The sequence below is a fragment of the Podarcis melisellensis genome (genome assembly GCF_964234715.1).
Source record: "Podarcis melisellensis genome assembly, chromosome: Z".
NCBI classification, from domain to species: Eukaryota; Metazoa; Chordata; class Lepidosauria; order Squamata; family Lacertidae; genus Podarcis; species Podarcis melisellensis.
Window position 1 is genome coordinate 15,195,613 of NC_138547.1, and position 10,573 is coordinate 15,206,185.

General features: G+C 46.4%; 1 long non-coding RNA gene across 1 annotated transcript; it reads right to left on the bottom strand.

The window, feature by feature from the left end:
- Nucleotides 1-550: 550 nt before the first annotated feature.
- Nucleotides 551-9,972, bottom strand: LOC309361722. The gene is made up of 4 exons (XR_014164602.1): nt 8,802-9,972; nt 7,712-7,866; nt 4,877-5,028; nt 551-4,185 (listed from the first exon to the last, which is right to left on the bottom strand). It is a non-coding gene; the product is annotated as an uncharacterized lncRNA (long non-coding RNA).
- Between the last annotated feature and the right edge of the window lie 601 nt (nt 9,973-10,573).

Genomic DNA, 10,573 nt, shown 5'->3' on the forward strand with positions numbered 1-10,573 from the left:
GGAGCCGGTGTACAGCTTCTGGGTCATGTGGCCAGCATGACTAAGCCGTTTCTGGCAACCCAGAGCAGCACACGGAAATGACAGAAACATATCTCGGTAGGCTTGCCTAAACAAAAATGTTCTTAGCAAGTGCTGAAAAGAGTACAGTGGAGGTGTCTACCTGATGTCAATAGGCAGGGAGTTCCAAAGGGTAGGTACTGCCACACTAAAAAACCCCCATTTCTTACAAATGCAGAATGGGTATTATGTGGCATGTGTGGTGGTAGTGCCAATTCCGCTGACGGAAGCAGGCACATGTAGGGGTAAGATGATCTCACAGGTAAGCTGGACCCAAGGTGTTAAGGACTTTATATACTAATAGTAACACCTTGAACTTGGCCCAGTAGTAAATCAGCAACCAGTGCAGATCTCTGAGCATGGGTGGTGCATGCTGACAAGGCCTCGCTCCTGTCAACAATTGTGGTGCAGCATTCTGCACTGACCAGATCATTCTGCAGCTTCCAGATCAAATGCAAGGTAATCTCCACACAGAGTGCATTGTAGCAATTAATTAATTAAAATGCACAATAGGACAATTTAATCCAAATGTTAAAAGAAACACCAACCTATTGAAATGTGTCATAAAACAAGCCCACTGAAACAGGCATCCGGCCGGCCACTGTTGGGCTAGATCCAGCCGTGAGGCTCTTCTTATACTCTTTATGTCCATTAACAAGCAAAACAGCAGTTAAAACAGGAGGTTCAGGCCAGGAGATCCAGTGGAACGCTTGTCTAAACAGGTGTGTCCTCAACAGCTGGTGGAAGGAATGGGGCCGCTCACATTCCAGCAGGAAGAATGTTATGCAACATTGGTGCTGCCAGCGTAAAAACATACGGTATCTCTGTTTTCCCAAAGTTGATCATCATCAGGCCATCAGGTGGGAGTTGTCTGGTGTTTTATTATTTTTACCCTGTTGCAGATATCTGTGACGATGCTGATTAGGGTTTGCAACTCTGCCATGCACCTTTTTCTAAATCTTGCATGGAATAAAAGCTTGGTTTGGACCTGTGTGTATCTGGCAGTTTGATAGCTTCCAGGGCCACATACTGCAAAGTTTCTGCATGGCTCCAGGCTGAAGCTGTGGACCCGACTTAATATTCCTCTGGAAAACACTGACCCTGATCCAATTAACCGCAGGGATTTCACCACAGTCAGCAGTTGGAGCAGTGTGATGGCGCGGAGTGGGAGGGGAGGGGGAAAGGATAAAATGAGGAAAAGTCTGAGCCGGAGAACAAGGATGCACTGATGCAAGCTGTGAAATGCCTCAGTTCCCCATAGAGGAACTTCTTCCTGGTTGGGTCAGAGCACAAGTGGCAAAAGGGGAAGGAATAAAAAAATAATATTCAGACAAGATTTTCCCCACTTGTGTGCTCTTTAGATCAGGGGTGAGCAGTTTTGACTCTCCTGCATTCTCCGACTGTCTCTTAAGTGTAGCGGCAGATAACCAGCCATTGCATCATTGAAAATTGGGCTGCAGGAAGGCGGGTGTGTGTGTGTGGCTGTGGAGAAAAGGAAGGTAAGGAGAAACCACAACAATCCCAGAACACAAGAGTTAAGGAAGACGAATAAGCTAGTTTTAACTTGCAGTTTTTCAAAACAAGGGGAATTATTGATCAATACTGTACACCTTTATCAATAACGAGTTAAACCCACCGTGCCTATCTGAATAACTGTATAACCCCCGCCCTGCCCCCCCAACCTGCACTGGCTCTGAGATCTTCAGGGAAGGCCCTTCACTCCACCCTCACAGGCAGGCTTGGTTGGGAACGCAGGAGAGGGCCTTATTTGTGGTAGCTCCCAGACTGTGGGACTCCCTTCCTACTGACAGTGGTGTAGCATGGGTTGCCAGAGCCCAGGGCCATGCAAAGGGGTGGGTGGAAGGGAAACAGATGGAATATGCGTGCACATTCAACTGCCTAATGGGTGTTTGCATCACCCAGGAGATTGCAGCTGCAGAGATAAAAGAAGAGTTTTTGTTGTCTGGAGAAGTCATTTCCTGGTTCACATGGAGAAGCCATTTTCAAGGGAGCCTAATAATGGACATGCACAGCTGTATTGAGGCAGCACCAGGTGTTGAAATTTTGTTCACCTAACAATTTTGCACCCAGAGCAACCGACCCTGTTGCCCCCCCCCCATACTACTCGATTGCCTAGAGAGGCCAGGCTGGCTTCCCCATTGTTGTCCTTCTGCTGGCAGGTAAAGACTATTTTATTCCAACAAGTCTTTTGGGAACTTCTTTTTCAAGGAAATGGGTTTTAATGGTGCTTTGCTGCTTTTATCACCTGTATTTTAATAGATCTGTTTTGATATACTGTAATAATAAACTATGTGGCTATCAGACGCAGGCCTGGTGCTAGATGAAGTCTGTTGCTTGAGTCCAAGGGGGTTTATCTAATGCTAGTCCTATTAAAAATAATGGATGTGACTATGTTAGATCCATTCATTTCCATAGGTCTACTCTGAGTAGAACTTGAGATGTCCCGCTTCTGCCATTCTGCATACAAAAGTAGACTAAATTGCAGCACTGATGATGGGACAGTGCTCTCATGAGGGCAGTACACTAGCTTAGGGGGCTCAGGGCAGGCTGCATGAGTCCTGCAGTTATATCTGGGGGAAGGTCTGTGGCTCAGGGGTAGAGCATCTGCTTTCCATTCATGGTATATAATTCCATGCACAATACAGTGGTGACTCGGGTTACAGACGCTTCAGGTTACAGACTCCGTTAACCCGGAAGTAGTACCTCTGGTTAAGAACTTTACCTCAGGATGAGAACAGAAATCACGTGGTGGCAGCGGGAGGCCCCATTAGCTAAAGTGGTACCTCAGGTTAAGAACGGACCTCCAGAACGAATTAAGTTTTTAACCCGAGGTACCACTGTAATATAATTGGACAAATTGGTAAAGTTAGACAATAGCGATAATGCTATTGCACTCAATTGCTCGCTGGCTTTCCAGAGGCATATGGTGACCACTGTGAGAATACGGTGCTGGGTTAGACGGGCTATTGTCCTGATCCATATGGGTTCTTAGGAACATAAGAGCCTCCTGGATCAGGCCAATGGCCCACCAAATCATTTTTTTGTTCTCACAGTGGCTAACTAGATGTCTACAAGCAGGATTCAAGCACACTCTCCCATTCTGTACTTTCCAGCAGCTGGTATTCAGAAGCACTGCTGCCTCCAATTGTGGAGGCAGATCACAGCCATCATGGTTGGTAGCCACTAATAGCCACCATCCTCCATGAATTTGTCTAGTCCTCTTTTATAACCATCCAAGTTGGTGGCCATCACCGCCTCCATTGGGAGTTCCACAGTTAACTATGCATCATGTGAAGAAGTCCTTTCTTTTATCTGTCCTGAATGTAGCCATTGATAGTCTTACTCTCCCTCCTTCTTATGAGGTGCAGAGCAGGCTGGCTTAGGGGAGACCCTGGGGGAATGCATCTGCCGCCTGAAGCAACTGCAACCCCCCTGTCTAACCAGCTAGCTGGCCCAGTGCGGGGAAGTGTGAAGCCACATCAAGCTTTCCCCTCCCACGTGTGCTCATTGAAAGTCAGAGTCAGGGCCCGCTTTGCAGAATCAAATCCTCCAAGTGAAAGTCTGATTCTTCGATTAAAGCGTCAAGGTGATAACCCAGCCTGACAGCTCCGAGACAGGCGTCTCTCCCTCCCCCGGTGGAGCCGGGTTTGCTCTCTGCCACCACAGAAGCTGCAAATGAAGTGCTGTGTGGGCTGGAGGCAGGGGAGGGGGAGCAATGGAGAAGGATGTCGGGAGTGGGAGAGAGAAAGTTATGGTGCCAAGCTTTCTTTTACCCTTCACATTTTCACTTTCCCCTGTGCTTGCCAAATAAATAAATAAATAAATAAATAAATAAGGAAATAAAAGAGCTTGAATTTCCCTCCCTCCCTCTTCATCTGTGGATTGAAGAACTGCCTTCTCTCAAGGGAAGCTTTCCAGAAGCTGCTCAGAAAACTCTCCTACGATGAAAGGCTGCTGTGTTTGGGGCTTCCTAGATGGACAAATCTGAGGAGAAGGCTGTCAATGGCTACGAGCCACTGTAACTATGGTCTGCCTCCGTGGTCGGAGGGAGCAATGCTTCTGAACACAGGCACACCTCAGAGATATTACAGGTTCAGTTCCAGACCGCTGCAATAAAGAAGCGTATCACAATAAAGAAAGTCACACAATTTTTTGTCTGTTTCCCAATGCATATAAAAGTTATGTTTACAACATACTGCAGTCTACTAAGTCAGGCGCCGCCCTGGCTGCAGGGGCAGGAAAGGGAAATTCTAGCTCCAGTCCTGACCAGCTTAGGGGTGGAAAGGGGGGTGTTCTTTTCCCTGGAAGTGGTCGGGCTGCTTGCAGATGCACCCATGTCCCTGTAGATCTGCAAAGCACAATAAAACTAGGCATGCCTGTGCCAGGATGCAAGGCCTGCCGGCCCACGAGACAAGATGAGGTGACTGCCTCAGGCAGCAGGATTCACAGACGCAGCAGATCCAGTCTTCAAGGAATGCTTCGCCTGCTGCTGCCGCAGTGGCAGCAACAGCTGTGGCACACTTCTTGGAAACCAAATTTGCCACCTCCTTTGCAATCCCCCAGTTCTGCTTCTGCAGTGGCCACTTGGTGAATACTTGGTCTCTTCCCACACCTAGGGAGGAAATAGCAGAGGCTGCCCTCTGGGGGGCTCTGCACCTACCAGGTGTGACTTATTGTGGGCCCCTTCCGCCCCATAACGGCCTTTGATTCCCACTTTAACCACTAGGTAAGGTTGATTTGATGCTTGCCCTTGTTCCTGATATAGACCTTTATTCCTCCCTTGTACTTCTTCACTCACCCCTTCCTCCTTGGTGGGGAGGGGCAGCCATTTTGTGGTTTGCCTCGGGTGCCAAAGTGTCTTGGGCCGGCCCTGCCAGGAAAGGAGATTGCTCTTGTGCTCAGGTCCTACTTGCAGTTTGCAAAAAAAAGTTTGAGGAAAAAGTGCAGCAACTGTTGACAGAAAAGGCCAGGAAGAGATGACATGATAGAAGTCCATGTAGTTATTCAATACATAGAGAAAGTGGATAAAAGTTTTCTTTCCATAACACTAGAGCTCATGGATATCCAATGAAGCTGAAAGCTGGTGGACAGATACAAAGACTTCTCCACACAGTGCATTCCCTACTGCAGGCAAGAGGTGGAAGAACGCTCCTATTTAGAAGAGGCATTCATTAATGAGAGGGGAGCACCCTTTCTTATATCAGCAGATGGAAACTTGTGGGCCTGAAGATGTTGTTTGACTCCAACTCCCATCAGCCCCAGCCAGGACAGCCAATTGTAGGGGGATGATGGGAGTTGTAGTTAAGTAATTTCTGGAGGGCCACAGGTTCCACACACATGGTCTAAAACTAAACTTTCACATTCCAAATCCAAATTTGGATCTCAAGCAGAACATCTGGTAGAGGAGGCAAATTACAGAATCTTTATTTGTTTCAGCTTGAAAAAAATGGTTCATTTTCTTTTCTTTCTTTTTAAAGCAAATCTTCCACCGCCCCCAACAAAAGAAAACTTCCATAATCTTGAATCCCATCAATTGAAGATGTGGGATGTCAGGTTTGTGTGTTGTCAGGAGTGTTTCAACAACGCTCCACAGGGGTAATGCAAAATACGAGCAGAGCAAAATATGTAAAACACTGTGCACATTAAAAGTTTCTGCGTGCATCTTGAATTAAAAATCTGAAGGAAACAAGGCCGTGAGATGCACAGACATTTATTAAGAGGTGTGTGTGTGTGGGGGGGGAGAGATAAAGGACTTTACATTAAGAAAATTTGCCTTGTCTTCCTTGGATCTCATTGCGCCTTCCTCCGATATTAGTATTATAATAGAATAACAACATATCCCGGAGGTGCTGTTCATTTTAGTTAAGTAATGTTTGCAAAGGGCTTTGATTTCTTTGAGAAAAAGGTGCCACTGAAATGCTAAGTCTTGTTGCTTTAATAAGCTCCTGGCTTCAAAGATCCTTTAGCAGGGAGCTGAATTATTAGCACTATTTTCCCAAGCATGTCATAGATTTAATAAGGACAAAATGGAGATCTGGTGATAAGTGGTGTGTGTGGCCATGGGCTTCTGTGCCTTTTCTTAGGCCCATCATCATCATCATCATCATCATCATCATCATCATCATCATCATCATCTATATTCCACCTTCAACTCCTTGGAAGAAAGTTGACATAGAAATATAATTAATGATAACTCTAAATAGTTTCCTGCCCTGCCCTTTTTAACCTCACAACAACTCTGTGAGGTTAGCTGAGGAGCAGTGAATGGCCCAAGGTCACCCAGTGAGCTTCATGACTGAGTTATGAACCCTGGTCTCTCAGGTACTAGTGCAGAAATCTAACTACTATACCACACTGTCTCTCTTAACCTGCACCTCAAGTACAGCATCCCACATGATGATGCAACCTAGTAAGGCTCATGCTCTAGATGAGGGGTGTGGCCACACTATACTTTGGTTTCTGCATCTCCAGGGCAACTGGTAATCTCAGCTCAGTGTTATTCCTAGCTGGGAGGTGAGTTGTAAGCTCACCAAATACTTCCAGATTCCATCTCCAGCGTCTCTGTAGGGCTAGGATTTCTTGTCTGAAATCCTGGGGAGCCACTGCCAGCCAGTGCAGGCAATACTGAGCTAGGCAGGCCAACAATCTCACTCAGTGTAAGGCAGAATCCAATGAATTTATTAACTGGCCATCCCAGTGCTGCTGACACTGGATCCAGCTCAGAAGGCCTCCTTCCTCTAATGTAATTAAAGAATGGCTGTAGCTCAGTGATAGAGCTTCTACTTTGCAGGCAAAAAGTCCCTGGATCAATTCCTGGCATCCTCCAGGCATGGCTGAGAAAGATCCTTCTCTGAAACCCCGGAGAGCTTCTGCCAGTCACTGTTGACAATACTGAGCTAGATGGACCAATGGCCTGACTCAGTATAAGGCAGCTTCCTATGTTCTTCAGGAGCATCTATAGTTCCATGGTTGACCATCTGCTTTGCACACAGAAGGTCCCAGGTTTAATCCCTGGCATCTCCAAAAAGGGCTGGCTACATCCTTGCCTAAAACGCTTGAGAGTTTCAGTGTTGATAACACTGAGCTAGATGGATCATTTGTCTTGGTATAAGGCAGCTGCCTGTCGGTGTTGCTAATACTGGGCTAAGCTTTGGATTCCTTTGGGTGGGTAGACCACATTTTCAGAACACCAGCTGTGAGCCAGTTTCCCTTGCAACATCACCTCCCGTTGACTCCTTGCAAGAAAACAATTCTCTTTATGTCAGCTGGAAGGTAAAATGTTGCTTTGATGATGTTTGTGGGGTTTTAAGGACCAGCAGTAAAAATACTGTAAAGAGGCAAGCCCAGTAGATGCTACAACCGTCCATCCATTTAAAACTTCATTTTGGAGGTTTTGTGGTACAGTTTATATGTGCTGCAATAAAAGACCAAAAAGCTTATATTCTGAGCCCTTCAGAACTTTGCCATCCAGTGATATCTGCCCTTTGGACCAAGTTTGCAAAATATCAGAAAGGGGTGGGGGGTGAGCTTGTTCCCAGAGTTTGCTTTTTAACCATCAAAGTAATGGGAGCCTTGTTTCTAGTGTTACACCGTTTTGTTATTTGAAAGGCAGGAAAACTTTTTTCATCCTCACCAGTGCTGCACAAAATGGGACATCCATCGATCTGTGGACATTTCTTTTCAAGCAGAGAAATATCAAAAGAGAGAAAGAAATATTCCCATTGTCAATCTGATTTAGCCAACAAAAATCAGATTGTTTCCCCTCCAGTCTTCAAAAGAAACCCATTTCTAAGCAAGAAGAATAAGAAAAAAGAAGAACATAGGAGGCAGAGAAATACGAGAAGTTTGTAATTATAGGACGTCACTATTTTCATCAGAGAAATGCTGGGGGGGTATGGAATAGGATGTCCCTATTTTCACTGGAAAAATGCTGGAGCGTATGAAATAAGATATCCCTATTTTAATAGGCAAAATGCTGGAGGGTATGGAGTTTCGTAACCTCACAGCCAAGGAGATAAAACACTATACAGTCTTTAGAAGATATCTGAAGGCAACCGTGTATATGGAAGTTTTTAAATGTTTTATTATATTTTTAAAGTTGTTAGACGCAACCCAGTCAGATGGGCAGGGTATAAATAGTAAAATTATTATTATTATTATTATTATTAAATAAAGGTAAAGCGACCCCTGATCATTAGGTCCAGTTGTGACCGACTCTGGGGTTGTGGTGCTCATCTAGCTTTATTGGCCGAGGGAGCCGGCGTACATGTGGCTGGCATGACTAAGCTCTGGTGAACCAGAGCAGCGCACGGAAACGCTGTTTACCTTCTCGCTGCAGTGGTACCTATTTATCTACTTGCACTTTGACGTGCTTTTTAACTGCTAGGCTGGCAGGAGCAGGGACCAAGCAATGGGAGCTCACCCCGTCGCGGGGATTCGAACCACCGACCTTCTGATTGGCAAGTCCTAGGCTCTGTGCTTTAAGCCACAGCACCACCCGCGTCCCTTTATTATTGAACAGGATGTTCCTATTTTCATCTGAGAAAGCACCTGGTGGACAGCTCCGAGGCCTCAGGCCAGGCCAACGCTCTCTCCTATATCCAAGCAGCTGATTTGAAGGGTATTTTCAGAAGCTTCCAAAACACCAGGGCAAAAGCAAGCCAGGAGGCAGTGAGGATCTGTTAGGCATTCCCTCATTGTTTCATTCAGCTCAGCTTACTTACTTGAGTCACCCGGAGCGATTCCTGACAGCGTCCATATTTTCCTATTTTCCAATCACCCTGGTTTCTGATTAGATCCTGGAAAGTCTTGCTTTTCCTCAGGACGTCCCTATTTTCATTGGAGAAATATTGGAGGGTATGGAGTTATGCCCCCACCCCCGAAGCCATCTGAATGCAGCCCTGTATAGGGAAGTTTTTTTAAAAAAAGTTTAAAGTTTTATTATGTCTTTCTTTATATTGGAAGCTATCCAGAGTGCCTGGGGCAACCCAGTCAAATGGACAGGTGTTCGTCGTTGTTAACTGACCTGTGTAGGTTTGTATATTAAGGGACATGTGGTAAAATGTTGTGTAGAGAAACATTTGTGGGATATAAGGTAAAGTGAGAGCAGTGAGTGGGCTGTGAGAGGAGGATGGAACCTTGGGGTGTGCTGCGTGCTGATTGGCTGAGGATGGAGTGTGACAGGCAGGAGACAGTTGGGACAGTGTGTGTGTGACAGTTAAAGGCAGTTGGGCTTTGGAGGGGGAGGGAGGAGAAAGACTCCAAGAAATCCAGTTCCTCAAGACCTGTTTGTGGCTTAGACAAGCTGATCTGTCTCAGGAGGGCAGTTTGGTCCCAGGGACGCCAGTTGCCAATCCCGATCTCCACAGGGCCTTGACAGTCTCATCTTTGGGAAGGAGTGAGGAATCTGCTCTGCTGAGGTCTTCCAAAATTTGGCAGTTGTGGTCCCAGCCAGTGTCAACAGATACAAAATCAGTTCCTTGTTACGTATTAAGGTCTTGATCCAAACATACACATTCAAAAGAGCCAGACAAGGAGAAGGGTGAATTGTTGGCACAGTTATCAAAAAGATCTCAGAAAATACTTTGGTCCAGGACCCTTTGTTTGGCGCCGTCCTGCCAGATATGCCTGTGGGTCTCAGGATCCTGGCATGGTGGGGAGGCACCCCTAAGTGTACAAAATAAATTCATTGTGATGTCAAATAGCAACCATGTGCCACTTGCAGGGAGAGGTCCCTGGTGTGAGCCAAAAGAGAAGAGCTTTCTCCCATCTTATTCTTGTATCTGAACTTGCCTGGGAAATCTCTTGTCACCATAGGCATAGCTGGGGGGCGGGGGGAAGCTGCCCCCATCAATAAAAACCAATAAAAACACATAGCAAACTGAGGTTCTGGCCCCCAAACTCTCACAGCCTCTTGAAGCTAGGAGAGAATGGGGAGAAGTTGAGAAACTGGAGCCCTGGGTTCAAGACATCCCTCCGCCACCACGCTCAAAGGGTGACCTTGGACCAGCCCCTCCCTCTGCCCAGCTCACCTCTGGGAAGTCCGGATGAGGCAGAGGAGGACCGCAGCAATGGACCTGATCATTGCCTTAGGGGCCAGGGCTTCAAACTCACTGCTAACTCTTTCACTCTGCTTCTCACTGCCAACTGCTGATCAGTTGCAGTTGGTCCCTAGAAGCCAGCATTGAGTGATGTCACATAGGCTGGGCTGGGTGAGTCATGGTTGCCTTGACAACAGCCTCCCCACTAAAGCTGAACCACTCTGGCTCCTCCTTCAGAATGGGGAAGCAAGACCCTCCAAATGCCCCTATTTTCCAGGGACAGTCCTGGATTTTCAGAAGTCATCCTGGTTTCTGATTTAATGCTGAAATGTCTTTTTTTTTTTTTGCTTAGGACATCCCTATTTTCATCAGGGAAACGTTGGAGGGTATGGAATAGGATATCCCTCTTTCAACTGGAGAAATGTTGGAGGGTTTGTAACTGAAATGATTGCATG